Source organism: Zingiber officinale, chromosome 8B (assembly GCF_018446385.1).
Source record: "Zingiber officinale cultivar Zhangliang chromosome 8B, Zo_v1.1, whole genome shotgun sequence".
NCBI lineage: Eukaryota > Viridiplantae > Streptophyta > Magnoliopsida > Zingiberales > Zingiberaceae > Zingiber > Zingiber officinale.
The window spans coordinates 59,848,597-59,857,633 of NC_056001.1; positions in this window are offsets into that span (position 1 = coordinate 59,848,597).

A 9,037-nucleotide genomic window follows, 5' to 3' on the forward strand; every position below is an offset into this window, starting at 1 on the left:
TCTCCCTCCACTTAGAATGGAAAAATTCATTTTTACTTCTTCCTTTTTAGAAATAAATGGAAATAAAAAGGTAAGAGAAAGAAAAGTTCATTCTTTCTTCTTCCTTTTCATGTAGAATAAGAAGGAAGAAAAGGGCAAGGGAATTTGGTTTCTCCTTTCTTCTTCTTCTTCCTCCACCGAAACTTCAAGTTCCTCTCTCCCATTGCCGAATTCAAGCTAAGGGTTTTCTTCCTAAGGAAACTTCACAAAGGGAAGCTCTTGAAACATACTTCTTATTACAAGCAAAAATAAGGAAAAGGGAATTCTAGAAGCGAAAAAGGGTCTTCTGTTGAACCCTGTGGTAGTTTTGATGTGATCAACCAAGTTTAGGTTAGATCCTATTTGTATGATCCCTGTGTCTAAGTGTGCAGGAGCTTAAGAGCGCAGGAAGTCGAACGGAAGACGCAGCTAGCGAGAAGGACGGCACGGGAAGGGAGCCGACGGACTTGGTGCGTCCGAAGGACAAGAGAGTTGCGGAAGAGTACACCGGTGGGCGTGAAGAACATGCGCGGTGTTCGAGGGACGTAAAGCCGGGACGGAAGACTGCTCGAGGAGAAGGCCGGGAACTGAGTTCGGGTGAACCCTATTCCGGATGGCCGAAATCACCTAAGGAAGCCGAACTAGAACAAGTCAACTGGAAGTTGACCTGTCAATGGTTCGGTCGACCGAACACACTGATCGGTCGACCAAACCCCTTTGCATCAAAGCACAGCTGTTGGTGGCACGTTAGCATCACATCATCCAGCGGTGAAGTGATCGGTCGACTGAACCAAAGTTTATCCAGAGACTCAGTCGAGCAATTTGATCAGGCCAACTCAGCTGGAGACTGTTGGCCGAACCGAACAAGTGCTTCAACTGCGGACTAGAAGGGCATAGAACCAGAGACTGCCCTACCCAGGTTCAGGCACCTCCTCAGCAGTATATTCAGAATCGGGGTGCTCCCTCACAGCTACACCAGATGCAAGCTACGATAGAAGGTACTCAGATAAGCCAAAGGAGATTGGAAGCCCCTCCAGTTATGGCAAATGCCAGGATTTTCTCCCTCACCAAGGAGGACGTGACGAATGCTTCTACGGTTGTCACATGTCAGATATTTATTTTCAGTTAGCATGCTACTGTATTATTTGATAGTGGGGCAACACACTCGTTCGTCTCCATGCTTTTCACAAAGAAGATAGGCATGCCACCACAAGCCTTAGATTGCAAATTCTTAAAGACCCTGCCCTCGGGAGAAGTGATGTCATCTACCCATATGCTGCGAGCCGCTCCTATTAGAATCGCAGACAGAGAGCTCTATTGTAATCTGATAGTGCTCAACATGTGGGATTATGACATTATATTGGGCATGGATTTCCTGAGCAAGTACGGTGCTTCGATCGAGTGTCGTAAAAGAAAAGTGGTTTTCCGGCCAGAGGCAGAACCGATGTTTGAATTTATTGGAGAACCAAGGGAAGGAACTAAGAAATTCTTATCAGCCTTAAGGGCACAAAAGATGTTAGACAACGGATGCACCGGGTTTCTAGCACCTGTTGTCGATATCAGCCAAGCAGAGAACCAGAAGTTGGATGATGTCAGAATTGTCTGCAACTACCCAGAGGTATTCCCCGATGAACTACTAGGGTTAGCCCTCGATAGAGAAATGGAATTTGAGATCGAATTGATTCCTGGTACTAAATCGATCTCTAAAGCACCTTACCGTATGGCGCCGACTGAATTGAAGGAACTTCAGGGACAGCTACGAGAGTTACTCGACAAGGGACTTATCCGCCCTAGTCATTCTCCATGGGGAGCTCCAGTACTGTTCATGAAGAAGAAAGATGGGTCTATGCGAATGTGCATAGACTACCGAGCGCTAAATAAGGTGACGATCAAGAACAGGTACCCTCTACCACGGATTGACGACCTGTTTGACCAGTTAAAAGGTGCCACCATCTTCTCTAAGATTGACCTGAGGTATGACTATCATCAAGTAAAAGTGAAACAGGATGATATACCGAAGACGGCTTTCCGAACAAGATACGGACACTATGAGTTCGTAGTTATGCCCTTCGGAGTGACGAATGCTCCTGCTATGTTTATGGACCTGATGAATCGGGTATTCTCAGCATTCCTCGACAAATTTGTGATCATCTTCATCGACGATATTCTCATCTATTCGAGAACCCAAGTAGATCATGTCGAACACCTGAACATTGCATTGCAGATTCTTCGGGAGAAGCAGCTGTATGCGAAATTCTCCAAATGCGAGTTCTGGCTCGATCGAGTATCATTCTTAGGTCATATTATCTCCAAGGACGGAGTACTAGTAGACCCCATAAAGATTGAGGCTGTGAGTAACTGGACCAGGCCAAGGAATGCCAGTGAGATCATGAGTTTTCTCGGGCTAGCAGGCTATTGCAAGAAGTTCGTAGAGGATTTCTCTAGAATTGCAGCCCCTATGATAGCTCTCACCAGGAAGAACAAGAAGTACGAATGGACAGACGACTGCGAGAAGAGTTTCATAGAATTAAAAAGGAGACTGACTAGTGCTCCAATCCTCACTCTTCCGGAAAGTAACAAAAGTTTCGATATGTACAGCGACGCATCCAAGTTAGGACTTGGAGTTGTACTCATGCAGAACGGCAAGGTCATTGCCTACGCCTCTAGGTAACTCAAAGAACATGAAAGAAATTACCCCACCCACGATCTAGAGCTAGCAGCCGTGGTCTTTGCTCTCAAAATATGGAAGCATTATCTATATGGAGCTCAGTGTAAGATTTATACAGATCACCAGAGTCTGAAATAGTTCTTCACACAGAAAGATCTAAACATGAGACAACACAGATGACTCGAGTTAGTCAAGGACTATGACTGCGAGATCTTTTACCATCCGAGAAAAGCGAACAAAGTAGCCGATGCACTCAGCAGGAAGTCCCGTGCCACCTTAATGTCGCTATCGGCATTGTCCCAACCCTAGGAAAGGAAATTATGTGTTACGATAAACAAAGATACCCAGAGCTATTCTAAGTTCGATGACGAACTTTTTATAAGGTATGGGGGATTGTAACACTCATAAAGTCTCTAGTAAATTTTATGTAGTTTTTGCATGATTAGAATGAGTTTTATGTGGGTTCCTTCTACAAAAAAGAAAAAAAGAAAATAGAACCAAAAGAAGCATGGCCAAGGTTCGAACCTTGAACCTTTTAGTAGGTGACAAAGCTTTAAGTAGAATGGAATAACCAATAGCCCAAGAGGAAGTATTGTTAGGAAGGAAAGAGAAGTTGTAGTTAAGGGTAGGGAGGGTGAAGGGACACCTTCCACTTAGAAGAAAAGTTTATCTTTTCTTTCTCCCTCCACTTAGAATGGAAAAATTCATTTTTACTTCTTCCTTTTTAGAAATAAATGGAAATAAAAAGGTAAGAGAAAGAAAAGTTCATTCTTTCTTCTTCCTTTTCATGTAGAATAAGAAGGAAGAAAAGGGCAAGGGAATTTGGTTTCTCCTTTCTTCTTCTTCTTCTTCCTCCACCGAAACTTCAAGTTCCTCTCTCCCATTGCCGAATTCAAGCTAAGGGTTTTCTTCCTAAGGAAACTTCACAAAGGGAAGTTCTTGAAACATACTTCTTATTACAAGCAAAAATAAGGAAAAGGGAATTCTAGAAGCGAAAAAGGGTCTTCTGTTGGACCCCGTGGTAGTTTTGATGTGATCAACCAAGTTTAGGCTAGATCCTGTTTGTCTGATCCCTGTATCTAAGTGTGCAGGAACTTAAGAGCGCAGGAAGTCGAGCGGAAGACGCAGCTAGCGAGAAGGACGGCACGGGAAGGGAGCCGACGGGCTTAGTGCGTCCGAAGGACGAGAAAGCTTCGGAAGAGTACACCGATGGGCGTGAAGAACATACGCGGCGTTCGAGGGACGTAAAGCCGGGACGGAAGACTGCTCGAGGAGAAGGCCGGGAACTGGGTTCGGGTGAGCCATATTCCGGATGGCCGAATTCACCTAAGGAAGCCGAACCAGAACAAGTCAACTGGAAGTTGACCTGTCAATGGTTCGGTCGACCGAACACACTGATCGGTCGACCAAATCCCTTTGCATTAGAGCGCAGTTGTTGGTGACATGTCAGCATCACATCAGCCAGCGGTGAAGCGATCGGTCGACCAAACCGAAGTTTATCCAGAGACTAAGTCGAGCAATTTGATCAGGCCAACTCAGTTGGAGACCGTTGGCCGATCGGTCGATCAAACATAAGGATCGGTCGACCGAATCCAAGCTCGATCCACAGAGACTGCACCTGGATGGAAGACTGGGCAGGTACAGCAGGTTCGGTCGACCGAACCTGGGAATTGGTCGACCGATCCCTCTCGAGTCAAAACCTGATCCTGAAGATCAGGTCATCCGGTAAGCTCTAGAACCCCTATATAAAGAAGGGTCTCGGGCAGCTTTAGAGAACAACGAAAACGAACGAAAAAACAACTCTTGTACTCTCATTCTCTTAGCAACTACTGTGTTATCAAACTGTAAAAGGCTTCTCCGCCTTCAGAGAAGGAGACTCTTTTAGTGCGCCTTTCCACCGCCTTGGATTAACAACCGTCTCGGTTGTAACCAAGTCAAATAGCTGAGTTTCATTTCTTTTCTGTTATTTTGTGTTGTTATTAAGTGTTGCTTTATTTTAGAGTTGAAAAGCTTTGAAGAGGGTAACTTTTGGTTTCAGACAATTCACCCCTCTCTTGCCGGTCCCCGCTGCACCAACAAGTGGTATCAGAGCCCAAAAGCCTCAGAAGGACTAACCGCCGTCTGAAGCACAAAGATCAGAACAATGGTCGGCGCGAACATTCATCCCCCGAAGTTCGACGGAGATTTCGCTACATGGAAGCGAAAAATGGAGATATTCTTTAAAACAGATTTTGACATTCTTATTACAATGAAATATGATTTTGCAGCGCCGAAAGATAAAGAATAAAACACGTGGAGCAAGAAGGAGCAAGCCAATTTTGTCGCCAACGGAAAGGCAGAATTCCACCTGCTTAGCGTGCTACCACCACAAGAGGTAAGTCGAATCGGAAGCTACGACTCCACGAAAGACCTCTGGGAAAAATTCCTGGAGCTTCACGAAGGTACCTCAGAAGCCAAGCTAGCGAGGCGCGACATCCTCCGGACTCAACTTACGAACCTTCGGATGAACCAAGGCGAGAAGGTAGCGCAACTCCAAGCAAGGATCAAAGAACTGATCACACAACTAACCAATCTTGGAGAAGAAGTAACGAACCGGGACTCAATCCGGTACGCGCTCAACGCCTTTCCGAGAACTCCCGAGTGGGCCTCTTTAGTAGATGCGTACTACATCTCTAAGGACTTTGAGGTAAGTACTCTAGAACATTTGTTTTCTACTTTTGAACTTCACGAATCTCAAGTTGCAGAGCCCATTGGAGTAGAGAAGACTAGTCAGAACATTTCCTTAAAGGCAAGAATAAACGGTTCTGACTCCGAAGCCTCGGTCGACGAATTCGAAGCGGCTCTACTGGTAAGATGCTTTAATAAATTTTTTAAATATAATAAATTTAGATCGCAGTCGAAAAAGCTCCAACAAAAGAAAAGGGTGGTTCGTTGCTACAATTGCAATGAAGAAGGACATATCAAAGATGACTGTCCAAAACTGAAGAGCAAAAGTAAAGAAAAGAGTAAGAAGCCAGCTCGACCCAAACACAACCTAAAGGCCACGTGGGATGATTCATCGCCCTCCGAATCCGAAGTCAAAGAATTCTCGGGACTAGCACTGATGGCCAACCATCAGCTAGAAGAAACGTCTAGCTCAGAAATGAGCATAGATGAAGGGGGAGAAACAACAGAAGAAAAAGAAAGCTATGATGAAGGGGGAGCATCGCAAGACGAGGTAAGTAAGGTGCGTGCCCTAAACCCTAAACAGTCCTTTCGTTTTATTAAAGCTCTTTCTAAAGAATTAGATAAAGTAGAAAAGGAAAATGAATATTTGAAATCAGAAAATGAAGTTTTAAAATTAGAAATTAAAAAATTGAAAACTGATGCATGTTTTAAAAATATTTTTCCACATTCAAAAATAAAGTTATATGAAAAATTAAATTGGTACATAAGGAAGCATCAGGGCCAACTAAGGAAAATACCAAGAAACTATGTACCCCTAAATTTTTGATTAACCCAGTAGGAAAGAATTTATACTAGATTCCAAAATCTTTACTAAATTAAAACTAGATAAGTTTAGAGCTTAACAGCGAGTAAATTAAACAATGAATTTCTTTATGAAGCTTTGTCTAAAGAAGTGGTTGTTGCTCCAATAACCAAGAAGGTCTAGTGCCTCACCACGACTTGAAAGCCGAAATATCAAAATAAAATATTTAATTAACTTTCTGATAAAAGCATTAAAATTAGAATTAAATAATGCTTTGAAAAGTTTTTTTTAAAACATTTCCTTAGAAATTCTCCAAAAAAAAATCTGAGTTAAATTTTTTTTGTTAAACTTAGAAATTTTCAAAAGACTTTGATAATATTTTTTGTACCCCGTTTTTACTGTGATCAAAGGGGGAGGATAAGTGTAAGTTCAGTTAAGGGGGAGTTTAAAATTTTTTTAAAACAATTAACTAACTAAATTTTGTTGCAATTACTTTAAATTGCAAATTTATTTCTAAATGTTAGTTAAGTAATTTCTTTAAATTACTATGTGTTTACCCTAACCTGAACTTGGGTTGATGCACATCAAAAATGGGGAGATTGTTGGACCCCGTGGTAGTTTTGATGTGATCAACCAAGTTTAGGTTAGATCCTGTTTGTTTGATCCCTGTATCTAAGTGTGCAGGAACTTAGGAGCACAGGAAGTCGAGCGGAAGACGCAGCTAGCGAGAAGGACGGCACGGGAAGAGAGCCAACGGGCTTGGTGCGTCCGAAGGACGAGAGAGCTGCGGAAGAGTACATCGGTGGGCGTGAAGAAAGTGTGTGGCGTTCGAGGGACGTAAAGCCAGGACAGAAGACTACTCGAGGAGAAGGTCGGGAACTGGGTTCGGGTGAACCCTATTCCGGATGGCCGAAATCACCCAAGGAAGCCGAACCAGAACAAGTTAACTGGAAGTTGACCTGTCAATGGTTCGGTCGACCGAACACACTGATCGGTCGACCGAACCCCTTTGCATCAGAGCACAGCTGTTGGTGACACGTCAACATCACATCAGCCAGCGGTGAAGTGATCGGTCGACCGAACCTACTGATCGGTCGACCGAACCGAAGTTTATCCAGAGACTCAGTCGAGCAATTTGATCGGGCCAACTCAGTTGGAGACTGTTGGCCGATCGGTCGACGAAAAATAAGGATCGGTCGACCGAATCCAAGCTCGATCCACAGAGACTGCACTTGGACGGAAGACTGGGCAGGTACAGCAGGTTCGGTCGACCGAACTTGGGGATTGGTCGACCGAACCTAGGGATCGGTCGACCGATCCCTCTCGAGTCAAAACCTGATCCCGAAGATCAGGTCATCCGGTAAGCTCTAGAACCCCTATATAAAGGAGGGTCTCGGGCAGCTTTAGAGAACAACGAAAATGAACGAAAAAGCAACTCTTGTACTCTCATTCTCTTAGCAACTACTGTGCTGTCAAAGTGTAAAAGGCTTCTCCGCTTTCAGAGAAGGAGACTCTTTTAGTGCACCTTTCCACCGTCTTGGATTAACAGCCGTCTCGGTTGTAACCAAGTCAAATAACTGAGTTTCATTTCTTTTCTGTTATTTTGTTTTGTTATTAAGTGTTGCTTTATTTTAGAGTTGAAAAGCTTTGAGGAGGGTGACTTTTGGTTTCAGGTAATTCACCCCCTCTTGTCGGTCCCTGTTGCACCAACATCTTCTTCTTCTTCTTCTTCACCAAGGGTATTCTCTTAGTAAACCAAGCAAGAGGATGTAAGTATCTCCCTCACCTGCGGTACAAGTAGTTTTCGAGTGTTTTCCATGTTTGATGTGGTTTAAGAATCTAGAATTATGCCTAGTAGTTTCGGCCAAGAAGAGATAAAGGGCTTAGGAAAGTTTAAACTCTATTTAGGTTTGCTTATGTATTTTCTTATGATGCCTAAAAAGTTAGGTGATGTTATTCATGATTTATGTTGCTTAAAAACCTAGAAATCATGCCTAGTAGTTTCGGCCAAGAAGAGATAAAGGGCTTAGGAAAGTTTAAACTCCATTTAGGTTTGCTTATGCATTTTCTTATGATGCCTAATAAGTTAGGTGATGTTATTAAGATGTTATTCATGATTTATGTTGCTTAAAAACCTAGAAATCATGCTTTGAAGTTTCGGCCAAGAAGAGATAAAGGGCTTAGGAAAGTTTAAACTCCATTTAGATTTGCTTATGTATTTTCTTATGATGCCTAATAAGTTAGGTGATGTTATTAAGATGTTATTCATGATTTATGTTGCTTATAAACCTAGAAATCATGCTTTGAAGTTTCAGCCAAGAAGAGATAAAGGGCCTAGGAAAGTTTAAACTCCATTTAGGTTTGCTTATGTATTTTCTTATGATGCTTAAAAAGTTAGGTGATATTATTAAGATGTTATTCATGATTTATGTTGCTTTAAAACCTAGAAATCATGCTTTGAAGTTTCGGCCAAGAAGAGATAAAGGGCCTAGGAAAGTTTAAACTCCATTTAGGTTTGCTTATGTATTTTCTTATGATGCCTAAAAAGTTAGGTGATGTTATTAAGATGTTATTCATGATTTATGCTGCTTAAAAACCTAGAAATCATGCTTTGAAGTTTCGGCCAAGAAGAGATAAAGGGCCTAGGAAAGTTTAAACTCCATTTAGGTTTGCTTATGTATTTTCTTATGATGCCTAAATAGTTAGGTGATATGATTAAGATGTTATTCATGATTTATGTTGCTTAAAAACCTAGGAATAAGCCTTGTAAGTTTCGGCCAAGAAGAAAATGAAAAGGCCTAAGAAAGTTAAGCTCCAATTAGTTTTGTTTATACTTTCTCTCATGATACCTAATAAGTTATGTGATGCTATTAAGATGTTAT